The sequence below is a fragment of the Salvelinus sp. IW2-2015 genome, linkage group LG14, assembly GCF_002910315.2.
Source record: "Salvelinus sp. IW2-2015 linkage group LG14, ASM291031v2, whole genome shotgun sequence".
Classification (NCBI taxonomy): Eukaryota; Metazoa; Chordata; class Actinopteri; order Salmoniformes; family Salmonidae; genus Salvelinus; species Salvelinus sp. IW2-2015.
Genome location: NC_036854.1, coordinates 7,224,309 through 7,240,478, shown reverse-complemented (window position 1 = coordinate 7,240,478; position 16,170 = coordinate 7,224,309). Strand labels below are relative to the sequence as shown.

At 43.6% G+C, this 16,170-nt stretch overlaps 1 protein-coding gene across 1 annotated transcript in view; it reads left to right on the top strand.

Annotated features, from left to right (window-relative positions):
* Nucleotides 1–8,868: 8,868 nt before the first annotated feature.
* The window catches only part of LOC111973019 (N-myc proto-oncogene protein-like), a 56,547-nt gene continuing 49,245 nt past the window's right edge, over nt 8,869–16,170 (top strand). Inside the window, exon 1 of the mRNA XM_024000147.3 lies at nt 8,869–8,955. The gene's annotated coding sequence lies outside the window, so the exon portion shown is untranslated. The remainder of the gene's footprint in view (nt 8,956–16,170) is intronic.

Below are 16,170 nucleotides of genomic sequence, written 5' to 3'. Positions count from 1 at the left end.
AAAGCTAGCCTTAGCTTTCCTAACTGCCTGTGTATATTGGTTACTAACTTCCCTGAAAAGTTATAAAGAATAACTAGGCATCCTCTACTGACGGGATGAGATCATTATCCTTCCAGGATACCCGGGCCAGGTCTATTAGAAAGGCTTGCCCGCTGAAGTGTTTTAGGGAGCATTTGACAGTGATGAGGGTTGGCAGACCATTACGGATGCAGGCAATGAGGCAGTGATCGCTGAGATCTTGGTTGAAGACAGCAGAGGTGTATTTGGAGAGCAAGTTGGTTAGGATGATATATATGAGGGTGCCTGTGTTTACGGATTTGGGGTTGTACCTGGTAGGTTCATTGATAATTTGTGTGAGATTGAGGGCATCAAGCTTAGATTTTAGGATGGCCGGGGTGTTAAGCATGTCCCAGTTTAGGTCACCTAGCAGCACGAGCTCTGAAAATAGATGGGGGGCAATCAATTCACATATGGTGTCCAGGGCACAGCTGGGGGCAGAGGGTGGTCTATAGCAAGCGGCAACGGTGAGAGACTTGTTTCTGGAAAGGTGGATTTAGAAGTAGAAGCTCAGATTGTGTTGGTACAGACCTGGATAGTAAGACAAAACTCTGCAGGCTATCTCTGTAATAGATTGCAACTCCGCCCCCTTTGGCAGTTCTATCTTGTCGGAAAATGTTATAGTTAGGGATGAAAATTTCAGGGTTTTTGGTGGTCTTCCTAAGCCAGGATTCAGACACGGCTTGGACATCCAGGTAGGCAGAGTGTGCTAAAGCAGTGAATAAAACAAACTTAGGAAACCAAGGCTTTTGCGGTTACAGAAGTCCGCAAATGAGAGCGCCTGGGGAATGGGAGTGGAGCTAGGCACTACAGGGCCTGGATTAACCTCTACATCACCAGGGGAACAGAGGAGTAGGATAAGGGTACGGCTAAAGGCTAAAGGCTATAAGAACTGGTCTTCTAGAACGTTCGGAGCAGAGAGTAAAAGGAGCAGGTTTCTGGGAGCGATAGAATAGATTCAAGGCATAATGTACAGACAAAGGTATGGTAGGATGTGAATTCAGTGGAGGTAAACCTAGGCATTGAGTGATGATGAGAGAGATATTGTCTATAGAAACATCATTTAAACCAGGTGATGTCACCCCATGTGTGGGAGGTGGAACTAAAGGGTTAGCTAAGGCATATTGAGCAGGGCTAGAGGCTCTACAGTGAAATAAGACAATAATCACTAACCATAACAGCAATGGACAAGGCATATTAAAATTAGGGAGAGGCATCCATAGCCGAGTGATCATAGGAGTCCAGGGAGTAGTTAGGCAGGCTGGAGACACGGCGATTCAGACAGCTAGCGGGCCCGGGGTTGGCAGCAGGCTAGCAGAAGGGCCTTAGAGGGATGTCGCGATGGAAGAAGTCTGTTATAGCATCCTCGTGCGGAGCCTCGTCGTGCTGTTATACCGTTAGTCCAGTCGTGATGGATAAGTAGGGTTCCGTGTAGTAATGGGGTCCTGTCCAATTGGCAAAATAGGTATAGTGGCCCAAGAAATTGGCCGATGGATCTCTTCAGCTAACAGTCTAGTATGCTCTAGACAGCTAGCGGGCCGCGGCTAGAAGGCTAGCAGATGGGCATTCAGGGGACGTCGCGATGTAGTAGCCAGTTGAACAACCCCCTCGGGCGGATTAAGTCGGTAGTCCAGTTGTGAAGGATCGGGCGGGCCGTCAGTAAAAGGGGTCCAGGCCAATTGGCAAAATATGAATTGTAGCCCAGGAGTGGCTGATGGACCTCTTCAGCTAGCCGGGAGATGGACCTAGCATTGGCTAGCTCCAGGCTAGGCAGCTAGCTAGCTGCGATGATCCAGGTGAAAAGGTTCAGAGCTTGCTGTAGGAATCCGGGGATATGGAGAGAAAATAAGTCCGGTATGCTGTGGTTTGACTCGCGTTGTGCAAACTGGCGAGAGTTTTCCGAGCTAAAGGTTAGCTGATGACCGCTGGTTAGATGACTACTAGCTAGTAGCTAGTTAGCTGACTAGCTTCTGTTGGGGTTGTGTTGGGGTTGCAGGAGAGTATTTTGAAGTTTAGGTTTAGAAAAATGTAGAAAAGATATGCAAAGAAAAAAGATATAAAAAGATATATCCATGGGACACGACAAGACGAGGACAAAGACGTGTGACTGCTACGCCATCTTGGGTCAGAGTTGACAATTACTCCTTTACAAAGGGTTTATACGTGTATTATTCAATTAATCATTTTCAAATTGTGAACATACTATGATCAAACACCTTATTAATTATCTTATTAATCATTAATAAATCATTTTAAATAGTGTTTATAAATGTGTAATTACTATTTAGAGATTGCTTATTGACATTTACACATGTAGGAATTATGATTCATAAAGGGTAAGTTAATCCTTTACAAACTGTTAATTAATAGAGGTTTTTCAGAATCTTCCAGAAGTGCTCAATTGGGTTGAGATCTGGTGACTGAGACACACACACACACGCACACACTTTAAATCCCCAATGCTCTTTTGAGACCCCTCTTTTAAAGTTACTGGGATTTCTTCTTCTAGCTGTGGTAGCCAAAATGATGGGAAAATACTTGAACAATTGAGGAGGATGGGAGACTGCACGTTATAGGGGCGGGAAAGCATGGAGACCACAAAGTGTGTTTTCAAAAATCATCAAATATTAATTATTTTAACCTAAAGCATTTATTAAAGACATTTATAGTACAATATAATGGGTAATGGGAATGAGAGGGCTACTTACACAGTGTTGGGAAGGGATCACAGCAGTGATTGAATGACGGTATGAGGCATGAGTTGAGGTGTTCAGAGGCTTGACTTCAGTGCAGGACAGGATTTGACTGGGAAGACAAAACACAATAGCACAACACACTACACAGTTAGACAAAAGAGCTGAGAATGAGTTAGTCCAAGCAAGGAGTAAAATCACTGATGTGTAATAATGTGATTGTGTATGTGATTTGACTCTACATACAGTAATGAGAGAAAATTGATAGAGGTACTCACAGTGCATGAAGGGGAAACATTAAATGTGCCAGTGGATGAGCGGGCATATGAGACATCGTGTCTTCAGTTCATGTCAGGAGAAAGTTGACAATGGCAGCGGAGTGGAGTAGTCATCACCTCCTAATCAGGGAACAGGAGGGGACTTGCCTGTAACTACAAATAGCAGATGCATTACATTACAGCTGTGCTGTCATAGGTTTGGACAACGAGTTTCTCTACGAAGTTAAACTCCGACGTCTCAAAATTCATGAAGGCAAACAGACTACGCATCTCGCCCACTTGACACATCAAAGTAGCCCAAGAAACGTTCCTGAATGAAGCCCCGATCATCCACATACCTGATGATATCTGACAACTGCAAGCGACTGGTGGCACCATAGGTCCCAGAGTGGTGAGGCAATTTTTACCCCCTGGGGCACAGAGTTTTTATATATCTGTTAACCCAACCAGGAGAACTCTGTACCCTATAAGGTATGACAGTGATTAATCAGTTGTAAAAAGGTTTTATATGGGCTATGACGGGACCAGTTTTTCATAATCAGGTCACATGGTTTTAAAAAACTCCTGGCACTGGCGGGGCTGAACCCATTCAAACTGCAGCTACCTTATATTTGTTCATATAAATTATATTTAGACTAGATAAGGAGGGGGATTTCCTCTACCCAGACACATAGACAACAACTGACAATAGAACTCACAGGGCTGAGCTTGCTTTATGCATGTTTGCATCATGTTAGCCTATGCAACTGTAAGCCTAATGAAACATTAACTCACCACTATTATGTTGATTGAGTAATTCCAGTTAATCATTCTGGATTGAAAACATATAGGCAGCCTAGCTAGCCCACGTTTGAATATAAACCAAATTTGATCACATTCCCATTTTCTCCTGACACACAAATGGACTATAAATACATAACGTTACCAATTTGTTTACCCTGACCAGATGGACAGGGTGCATAGGCTGTATGAAGCAACGCTTATTAGTAGCCTACAGTTGATCAGACTGAAAAATAGTATTGTTTTCATCCCATACAGCATGTCAGATTTAGAATGTTTCGGTGTAGCCTAGGCTGCTGCAACATTTGTGTCTGAGCTCCCTGAGCTGACAAGGTAAAAATCTGTCATTCTACCCCTGAACAAGGCAGTTAACCCACTGTTCCCCGGTAGGCAGTCATTGTAAATAAGAATTTGTTTTGGGGCTAGGCGTCCCGTCAGCGGGACACCTGTCGACAACTTCCGGTGAAATTGGAGGGCGCACAATTAAAATAAATAATGATTAAAATTATGGATATTAAACATTTAGGTACATATAAGTGTCTTATATCGGTTAAAAGCTTAGATTCTTGTTAATCTAACTGCATTGTCTGATTTACAATAGGCTTTACAGCGAAAGCATGCCATGCAATTGTTTGAGGACGGAGTGACCACATCAAAATATTTTCAACCAGCACAGGTTTCATAAATTCACAAATAGCGATTAAATATTCACTTACTTTTTCTTTTTTTTAACATTCAAATGGCTCTCCTGTGAAGTTGTGACTTGCGACATACTCCTAGTTTCCTGAAACGAGTCACATATACAGTGCATTCAGGAAAGTATTCATACCCCTTGACTTTTTCCACATTTTGTTGCATTACAGCCTAATTCTAAAAAAAAAAAAWTTTTATTTTTTATCCTTATCGATCTATACAATACCTCATAATGACAAATGAAAGTACGTTTATAGAAATGTTTGCAAATATATTACAAATGAAAAACAGAAAGACCTTATTTGCATAAGTATTCAGACCATTTGCTGTGAGACTGTAGCCTGTTTCCATTGATCATCCATGAGATGTTTCTACAACTTGATTGGAGTCCACCTGTGGTAAATTCAATTGATTGGACATAATTTGGAAAGGCACACGCCTGTCTATATAAGGTCCCACAGTTGACAGTGCATTTCAGAGGAAAAACCAAGACATAAGGTCGAAAGATTTGTCCGTAGAGCTCAGAGACAGGATTATGTTGAGGCACAGATCTGGGGAAGGGTAGGGTACCAACAAATTTCTGCAGCATTGAAGGTTTCCAAGAACACAGTGGCCTCCATCATTCTTAAATGGAAGAAGTTTAAACCACCAAGACTCTTCATAGAGTTGGCCGCCTAGCCAAACTGAGTAATCGGGGGAGAAGGGCCTTGATCAGGGAGGTGACCAAGAACCTGATGGTCACATTGACAGAGCTCCAGAGTTCCTCTCTGGAGATGGGAGAACCTTCCAGTAGGACAACCAGTACTCCACCAATCAGGCCTTTATGGTAGAGTTGACAGACACAAGCCGCTCCTCAGTAAAAGGCACATTACAGCCCACTTGGAGTTTGCCAAAAGGCCCCTAAAGGACCCAGACCATGAGAAACAAGATTCTATGGTCTAATGAAACCAAGATTGAACTCTTTAGCCTGAATACCAAGTGTCATGTCTGTAGGAAACCTGGCGCCATCCCTACGGTGAACTATGGTGGTGGCAACATCATGCTGTGTGGATGTTTTCCAGTGCAGGGACTGGGAGACTAGTCAGGATCGAGGGAAAGATGAACGGAGCAAAGTAAAGAGATATCCTTGATGAAAACCTGCTCCAGAGCGCTCTGGACTTCAGACTGGGGCGAAGGTTCACCTTCCAACAGGACAGCAACCCTAAGCACACAGCCAAGATAACTCAGGAGTGGCTTCGGGACAAGTCTCTGAATGTCCTTGTGTGCTGTGCAGCGACGCTCCCCATCCAACCTGACAGAGCTTGGGAGGATCTGAAGAGAGGAATAGGAGAAACTTCCCAAATAAAGGTGTGCCAAGTTTGTAGTGTCATACCCAAGAAGACTCAAGGATGTAACCACTGCCAAAGCTGCTTCAACAAAGTACTGAGTAAAGCGTCTGAATACATGTAAATGTGATATTTCAGATATTTTTTTAAATAAATTTGTAAACATAAAAAAAAGAAAAAAGTTTTTGCTTTGAGGAGGGAAAAAACCCAGATTCAATACATTTTAGAATAAGGCTATAACCTAATAAAATGTGAAAAAAGTCAAGGGGTCTGAATACTTTCTGAATGTACTCTACTTTGTATCCCTCATTTACTCAAGTGTTTCCTTTATTTTGGCAGTTACCTATAGATGCACATAGATGCACGTGAACAAATACCCCTACCCTTACACACTTCACTCTTCTCCTCAAATCTCAAACACAGAGTTCCCCCTCAAAACACCACCTACGTACCTCTCTCTGTCCCTCGTCCCCCTCCCCTTCTCTCTCTCAATTCAATTCAATTCAATTTGCTTTATTGGCATGACTTAACAATGTACATATTGCCAAAGCTTACTTTGGATATTTACAATATTAAGATAATGAGAATCAAAAATGTCAACGGGACAACAGTAACAACAATAACCAAGGGTCAAAATAACCATACATTCAACAATAACAATAAGCATACAGTAGAGGACATGTACAGGTTGATTGGTCTGTCAGACACTGTCCCTCATCTTATGGCAGGCAGCAATGTAGTGCGCTGCCAACCCACAGCTCTCTGCGTCCTCCCCCAACAGGACGGGTAACCTATTCTCATCAGAGAGGGTTTCAAATTTGGGGAAATGACACTCTAATTGTTTTATATTTTTGACATTTTGTCAGGAAATGCAGCTCCGTCTCAGGTTCTGCTGTTGTGCAGTGGTTGCACAGCCTTTCCTCTACAGGGAGCCAGGTTTTCCTGTGTCTACCCTTCTCAATGGCAAGGTGGTGCTCACTGAGCCTGTACTTTGTCAAGGTTTTTCTAAGGTTTTGATCAGTAACCATGGTCAAATAGTTAGCCACAGAGTACTGTTGATTTAGGGCCAGATAGCACTGCATTTTGCTCTGTGCTTGTGTTTCCCAATAAGCAATGTAGTTTAGTTTTGATTGTGTTGTAATTTATTTTATTCTGATTGATTGGATGTTCTGGTCCTGAGGCTTCAGTGTGTTAGTAGAACAGGCTTCTTTTTTTTTTTAACTAGGCAAGTCAGTTAAGAACTAATTCTTATTTTCAATGATGGCCTAGGAACAGTGGGTTAACTGCCTTGTTCAGGGGCAGAACAACAGATTTTACCTTGTCAGCTCAGGGATTTGATCTTGCAACCTTTTGGTTACAGGTCCAACACTGTAACCGTTAAGGTTTGTGAGCTCAGCCCCAGGACCAGCTGGATGAGGGAACTCTTTTCTTTGCTCAGCTCTTGGCACTGCAGGGCTTGGTAATGATGAGAGGGGGTCACTGTATTTTAGATGTATCCAAATGTTTTTATTATTAGTGGATATTGGCCTAATTCTGCTCTGCATACATTGTTTGTAGTTTCCTCTGGACATGAAGGAGAATCTTACAGAACTCTGCATGCAGGGTTTTCAAATTGGGTGTTTGTCCCATTTGGTGAAATCTTGTTTTGCAAGTGGACCCCACACCTCGCTGCCATGAAGTGCATTTGGTTCAGTGACACATTCAATTAGTTTTATCCAAATTGTAATATGTATTTCAATTTGAATTTGTTTTTTAATGGCGTAGAATGCCCTGCGTGCTTTCTCTCTAAATTCATTCACTGCCCCATTAAGGTGACCAGTTGAGCTTATTTTTAAACCTAAGTAATTGAAGTGTGTGTTGTGCTCTATATATTTTGTACCAATTGAGAACTTTGGTCTAATTCCCTGAGATCTGGATCATCTCTGGAAAATCATTATTTTAGTATTTTTGAGGTTTACTGCCAGGGCCCAGGTCTGGCAGTACTGCTCTAGCAGGTCCAGGCTCTGCTGTAAGCATAGGTCATCTGCGAAGAGTAGGCATTTAACCTCTGAATTGTGGAGACTAACACTCTCTCTCTCTCTCTCTCTCTCTCTCTCTCTCTCTCTCTCTCTCTCTCTCTCTCTCTCTCTCTCTCTCTCTCTCTCTCTCTCTCTCTCTCTCTCTCTCTCTCTCTCTCTCTCTCTCTCTCTCTCTCTCTCTCTCTCTCTCTCTCTCTCTCTCTCTCTCTCTCTCTCTCTCTCTCTCTCTCTCTCTCTCTCTCTCTCTCTCTCTCTCTCTCAATTCAAGTCTTTTCAAGAGTATCTCTCTTTCAGTTCAAATTCAAGGGTCTCTCTCTTTCAATTCAATTAAATTCAAGGGTCTCTCTCTCATCTCAAGTCAATTCAAGGGTCTCGCTCTCTCTCTCTATTCGATTCAATTCAATGGTCTCTCTCTCTCAATTACATTAAATGGTCTCTCTCAGTTCAATTCAATGCTCTCTCAATTCAATGGTCTCTCTCTCAATTCAATGGGCTCTCTCTCCCTTTCTCTCTCTCAATTCAATTCAATGGTCTCTCTCTCTCTCAATTCAATTCAATGGTCTCTCTCTCTCTCTTTCTCTCTCAATTCAATGCAATGGTCTCTCTCGCTCGCTCAATTCAATGGTCTCTCTCAAGTCAATGGTCTCTCTCTTTCTCTCTCAATTCAATGGTCTCTCTCTTTCTCTTTCAATTCAATGGTCTCTCTCTCTCTCAATTCAATGGTTTTTCTCTCTCTCTCAATTCAATTCAATGGTCTCTCTCTCTCTCAATTCAATGGTCTCTCTCTCTCAATTCAATTCAATTCAATGGTCTCTCTCTCTCAATTCAATGGTCTCTCTCTCTCGCAGTGAATGCTGGGAGTTTTTTGGAGTTTTAACTAATTTTCTAGATTCTGTTTTATTTTCTATGGTGGAGGGTTAATGCACTATTTGTTTTAGCGGTGTCCACAGGTTTTTTCAAAGTTAGGGCGGAAGGATACAGAGTTAGTTTCCGGGGGTTTGGAAGGTGTGGTGTGCGCGCGGAGGAGACGCTGTCGATACGGCATGGATTCAGGTGTGTTCCTGAGAATGGAGTTAAAGTGGAGGCGTTTCTGCTCGCAGTCGGTGAACAGGTAGGAGGTGAATTTATACATTCCGCTTCCAGAATGAACAAAGCTGTGGTTGTGTTCATGAAAATAGCAAATTTGGTTGATAAGCTAATTGCTAGTGGAATATTTGTAAGGGGTGTGTTGGTGCCAATTTCGCCTCTCTCTACCCCTTCGACAAGGGTGGTAGTTGCAAATTTGCATCCGTTTATTACGGATGATCAAATCAGGAAAGAGCTGAGTTGTTTTGGTAAGTTTGCTAGAGGTTTTCTTGTCTTGTCGGCAGGTTTTCAGGCAGATACCGTTAAGCACGTTGTTTCATTTCGGAGGCAAGTGTTTATGTTTCTGAATAACAATGAGCATCAGCTAAATGTGCATTTTAAAGTGAGGCATGGGGAGGGGCTCTACGCAGGGTTTGCCAGCACAGAAAATCTACGGTGTTTTGAGTGTGGGCATTTGGGGCATAAGAGCTTTGCGTGCCCACATAAAGGCCGTAGACAAGGTGAGGGCACATGGGCCAGTGGGGGAAATCGAGGTCAATGTGCAGGGGGAAATGAGATGCAGAGGCTGGGCCTAGTCATGCCAGGGATGGTGGAGTAGATGAGGCTGGGTCTAGTCATGCTATGGATGTTGGTGTAGCGGAGGCTGGGTCTAGTCAGGCTAAAGATGGTGGGGTAGCTGAGGCTGGGTCTAGTCATGCTATGGATGGTGGTGTAGATGAGGCTGGGACTAGTCATGCATATAGATGGGTGGTGTAGCTGAGGCTGGGTCTAGTCATCTATGATGGTGGTGTAGTGAGGCTGGGTCTAGTCCATGCTATAGATGGTGGTGTATATGAGGCTGGGCTAGTCCATGCTATAGATGGTGTGTAGATGAGGCTGGGTTCTAGTCATGCTATAGATGGTGGTGGTAGATGAGGCTGGGTTACTAGTCATGCTATAGATGGTGGTGTAGCTATGAGGCTAGGGCTAGTCATGCTATGGATGGTGGTGTAGATGAGGCTGGGTCTAGTCATGCTATAGATGGTGGTGTAGATGAGGGCTGGACTAGTCATGCTATAGATGGTTGGTGTAGATGAGGCTGGGGACTAGTCATGCTATTGATGTGGTGGTGTAGATGAGGCTGGGTCTGAGTCATGCTATATGGATGGTGTGTAGTGAGGCTGGGCTTAGTCATGCTATAGATGGTGGACTGTAGATGAGGCTGGGTCTAGTCAATGGCTATTAGATGGTGGTGTAGATGAGGCTGGCTAGTCATGCTATGATGGTGGTGTAAGATGAGGCTGGGACTAGTCATGCTATGATGGTGTGTAGATGAGGCTGGGTCTAGTCATGCTATAGATGGTGGTTCGTAGATGAGGGCTGGGACTAGTATCGTTATAGATGGTGGTGTAGCTGAGGCTGGGTCTAGTCATGCTGGTGTTTAGTAGCGGCTAGTCATGTTTGTGTGTGTAGCTGAGGCTGGGTCTAGGTCATGCTAATATGATGGTGGTGTAGCTTGAAAGGCTGGGTCTAGTCATGCTATAGATGGTGGTGTAGATGAGGCTGGGTCTAGTCATGCTATAGATGGTGGTGTAGCTGAGGCTGGGACTAGTCATGCTATAGATGGTGGTGTAGATGAGGCTGGGACTAGTCATGCTATAGATGGTGGTGTAGATGAGGCTGTGTCTAGTCATGCTATGGATGGTGGTGTGGTCTTATGTGTGGTCTTATGGAGACTCTTCGAGTAGGCTCGCTTAATATAAATGGCGCCAGAGATGTGGGAAAGAGGAGTGTGTTGGGTGAATATGTGAAATATATTGTTTCTGCAGGAGATGCATAGTGATGTGGTGAATGAAGTCGATTGGGGGCTCTGGTGGAAAGGGGCAAGTGTGTTGAGCCATGGGACAGGGGTGGCAGTCCGGCAGTACCGGGTCTGTCTGTAAAAATGTGCTCTTCAAAGGAGGTGTGTAGGGGTAGGCTGCTTGTTGTAAAACCAGAAATTAACAACATGGGTTTTGTCTTTATAAATGTGTATGCACCTAACACAGGGAGAGAGAGGGGGGTTCTATTTGGGTCTTAGACAGGAACTCTCACAGGTAGCGCCTGAGGAGACGCTGGTTGTCGGCGGGGACTGAAACTGTACAATGGATTTTTACGAAAGACAGAAATGGGGAAGAGCCTCATTCAGGGTCAGTGGGAGTGTTAAGGGACATCATTAATCAGTTTGACCTAGTGGATGTTTGGAGAACTAAACATCCTTACATAAGACAGTATACATTGGTGAAGGTTGTTGGGGCTAGGGTAAGTGCAGCCCGACTTGATCATTTTTACATGTCCAGGAATCAGAGCAATATGCTGTTGGGCGCTACCATTCTCCCAGTGGGGTTTTCAGATCACCACATAACCATGGCTCAGCTGTCTATTTCACCAGGGCCCCGGCAGGCATCCTATTGGAAGTTCAATGTAAAGCTCTTACAAGATGCCACTTTCTGCTCAGGTTTCCAGACCTTTTGGGAAAGGTGGGGGCAGCAAAGAGAGGAGTATGAGTCTCTGAGTCAATGGTGGGATGTGGGAAAAGTCTAAATTTTTGGCTTTTCTGTCAACAGTATATAACTCTCTCATCCTAGGAGAGTATTGGGAGAACTAGAGCATAGTATTAGTGAGATGGAGGTAGAGATGGTGGGGCAAGGAAATGTAGGCCTCCAGGCTAATTTAGCTGAATTACGTAGGGACCTGGGCAGTTTTTTCCAGGTTAAAGCAAAGGGAGCACTTGCAAGAGCCAGGTTCTCCATGCTCAAGGAGATGGATTCTCCCAGCTCCTTCTTCTTTGGTTTGGAAAGACAGAGCAGTGAAGCCAAGGGTATGCATTGTCTATGGCTGTCTGATGGGTGGGTGACCTCTGTGGTGTGGGAGATGTGGGAGCGAACTAGTTTTATACTGATTTGTGTAGGGCAGAAATGTGTGATCCTATGTGTGCTCAGGTCTTGTTCGCAGAACTCCCAAAGCTCTCTCTGGCACAGAAGGATGAAATGGACATTCCTTTGTTGTCCCATAAACTGGCAGAGGCCATAACCCAGATGTCCCCTGGTCGTGCACCGGGGGTCGATGGACTCCCAGTGGAGTTTTATTTAAAAAAATACAGGTATTCAAATAAGGAAAATGTCAAATGTGTTTTGGCAGAATTTTCTGTTTGCGCAGGCAAAGTTGGCTATTTGGCTAACAAGGAGGAACAGGGTCAAAGGTGAGGGGATAACAGACCCTTTACTAATATTTAATGGGATGGTCTCTGCGCACCTTAGGGTTGAGTTTGAGTTCTATAGATTGATAAAAAGTGTGGAGATGTTTCAGGAGATATGGTGTTGTTGGGGGAGCTGTCTGTATAGCTGGGGAAGATGTTTTGGATATACGGTTGTAGAAATGGTGTGGTGTTTTGGTTATTGTGATGTGTGGTGTTGTTTTGTATCGTGTGGTAGAGGGAAAGGTGAGTATAGCACATGTATGCATGTACCATCACTTCAATTCAATGGTCTCTCTCTCTCTCTCTCTCTCTCTGTGTTTGGACCAGGAAGTGTCTGTCCTTATCTGAGCACACTAACTCACTGGACAGGCCTGTCTGTGAAGGCTCAACCCTGTGTTTGTGTATGTGTGTCTGTGTGTTTGCCTTTAACTTAGAAAACTCTGTGTGTGCGTGTGTGCGTGTGTGTGTTCGTGTGTGTGTGTGTTGTGTACATGTGGTGTGTGTGTGTGTGTGTGTGTGTGTGTGTGTGTGTGTGTGTGTGTGTGTGTGTGTGTGTGTGTGAGCCTGACAGTGCACTCAGCAGCAGTGGCACTCTAAAAAGCACAGCAAGACAGGAAACGCCAGCGACTTGATTGACAGGCTGTTTATACACAACATATCTACAGTGGGAGGCTGCTGACTCTTCTAATCAATCCATTAATAACACTGGTCAATGGAAAATAACATATAGCTTAATAATAGACAGTTCCGGTTTTTACAATTTATATTCTGTTCTGCTCTGTGTTTCCCAGGTCTTTGTATGTGACACAGCCCTGGCTCTCTGTGATTTTGAGACAGCTGAACTCTCCAAGGGGCAGATCTTCTCCCTGTCCCCATTTCCACTTTTCTTCCCACATAATTTGAGTAAAATATCTGGAATCTTAAAGGATCTGCTCCTTTTCTTAAATGTTCACCTATAATGACATACCTAAATCTAACTGCCTGTAGCTCAGGACCTGAAGCATGGATATGGATATTCTTGATACCATTTGAAAGAAAACACTTTGAAGTTTGTGGAAATATGAAATGAATGTAGGGGAATATAACATAATAGATCTGGTAAAAGAAAGTACAAAGGAAAAAGCACAAAGAAAATYTATTTTTTTGTACCATCATCTTTGAAATGCAAGATAAAGGCCATAATGTATTATTCCAGCCCAGACACAATTTAGATTTTGGCCACTAGATGGCAGCAGTGTATGTGCCAAGTTTTAGACTGATCCAATGAACCTTTGCATTTCTGTTCAAAATGTTGTATCAAGATTGCCCAAATGTGTCTAATTGATTTATTAATAACTTTTCAAGTTCAAAACTGTGCACTTTCCTCAATCAATAGCATGGTATTCTTTCACTGTAATTGCTACTATAAATTGGACAGTGCAAGACTTTAAACTTTCTGCCAATATCAGATATGTCTATGTCCTGGGAAATTACTTAGAACCTCATACTAATCGCATTAGCCTACATTAGCTCAACCGTCCGGTGGGGGACCCACCGATCCTGAAGAAGGGACTTTCAAGACATCACTGTTGACCTATTATTAAACTCTCATTCTCGCTCACTTTCTCTCTTTCCTCTTCTCTAGCACTGATATTCTCCCTCAGTCGGTCCATCCATCCGTGTCTGTCTGTCTGTCTGTCTCTCTGTCCGTCCGTCCCTCTGTCCATCTGCCTGCCTGCCTCTCCCTCTCTTTCTCTCTCTCTCTCCCTCCCTCCTTCCCTGCATCCCTGTAGTAAGAGTGTGTGTAGTCCAGGGCAGCAACAGGCAGCAGCAGCCTGGGTGGCAGGTCTGAGGGGCTGGAGGTCTGGGTCTGCTGGGTCTAGCCCAGGCTAATCACGTTGATTATTGCGATTACAGACCATTTACCCCCAGAGTCACACTTCGCTCCTACTTACTGTGCACTGTGCTCTGTACATGAAGTCCCAGTTGCCACGGGCGGTCTGTCTTCCTGTAGTGTTCTGGGGGCGCGGAGGCCACCCCACTCACCAAGTTTCACTCAAACACAATCGGTCCCCAAGGTAACCAGGGAACACAGTACCTCATCTCATTGCTGCAGGAATTACGGACGAAAATAAATTTTGCCATTGAAACTCAGTAGTCCTATAACTACATTTTCCAGTATGCTATACTCTAAACACTGCAGACATACACACACACATATGGTCTTTCCTTTGCATTTCCCAGTTTTCATTAGGAACACATTGAAGGATAAAGTGTTCCCTGATACTGTGAGGGCAGTGAAAGACATACACCCTGGCCCATGCCCACACACACGCTAGCACACAGGCACACAGGCACACACACACACACACACACACACACACACACACACACACACACAACACACACACACATCACAGTACCACACACACACACAACACACACACACACACACACAAAAAGACACACACAAACACATACACACACACATACCTTAAAACTTCAATTAAATGAAGTCTCAAATAGCCTAATTACCTGCATGACCACCAATGTTATTTACATGTTGAAATGTCCTTGTGGTCTGTCTTACATAGGCAAAACCCGTAGAAGCCTTAAGATACGGATCAGCGAGCACCGCAGCAATATACAGACAGCTGAGACCCAAAATCTGATTGCTGTTCATTTCGTACAAGCTGGACATCCTATTAGTTCTCTGGGATACATTGGAATAGAAATGGGGAGGGGACTTTGAGAGGAAACTTCTTCAAAGGGAATCTTTCTAGATCCACATGCTCAACACACTCTCCTCTTGGCCTTAACGAGGAGTTTGACTTGAAACCATTTTTACTGTTTCAAAAGGTCCAAATAGTTTTTTAGTCCTAATTCAATATTTTATGTGTATGTATATTACAGTAAATATTGATCACATTCCTTGTGTATGATCATATATTTTGACACATTGAATATTGTGAACCTATGTAATACATTTTTTACCTCCTGTTTCAGAAAGTGATGTCGTTAAGTACTGCCCCTATATATAGGACCTTCCACCCCCCCACCTGGGATATGGATGCCCGGTGAAGACCTAAAGGTCGAAACGTTATGAATAAATATCACATGGGAGCATGAGCAGCAGTGTGCAGCGTTTTCCTTCCTGTTTTCCATGAGTTTGCCTACAACTCCAGCACCTGCTGAAAGTACCTGGATGTGCTTATGTTCTTCAGCTTTCGTCTCAAATAGCCGCCCATCCCTTTATTTGATTTTTTTTTCTTTCTTTTTTCTCTTCTTAAAGTGTGATTTTTAACCTAACTTTAACCACACTGCTAACCGTAGGGCTCCAGAGTGGCACAGCGGTCTAAGGCACTGCATCTCAGTGTAAGAGGTGTCACTACTGGTTTGAATCCAGGCTATATCACATCCAGCCTGTCACGCCCTGACTTTAGTTATATTTTGTTATCTTTATTTTTTTGGTTAGGTCAGGGTGTGACAAGGGTGGTTTGTTTAGTTTTTGTATTGTCTAGTTTTTTTTGTCTTGTCTAGGGTTTTTGTTTATCTATGGGGATTTTGTATGGTCTAGGGGTATGTCGGTTTACGGTGGCCTGAGTTGGTTCCCAATCAGAGACAGCTGTTTCTCGTTGTCTCTGATTGGGGAGCCTATTTAGGTTGCCATTTTCCATGTTGGTTTTGTGGGTAGTTGTTTTCTGTTTTGTGTTGCTGCACCTTACAGGACTGTTTCGTTTTTCGTTTATTCACGTTGTTATTTTGTATTTAGTGGTTTGTTTTCAATAAAGCATGAACACTTACCACGCTGCGTTTTGGTCCGATCCTTCCTGTTCATCAGACGAAGAAGATCGTTACACAGCCATGATGGGGAGACCCATAGGACGGTGCACAATTGGCTCGGCGTCGTCCATGTTTTGCAAGGGTAGGCCGTCATTGTAAATAAGAATTTGTCCTTAACTGACTTGCCTAGTTGAATAAAGGTTAAATAAAAATGTATAAAATACAAAATGCTTAAACCTAACCAAGATTAATACCAAATAG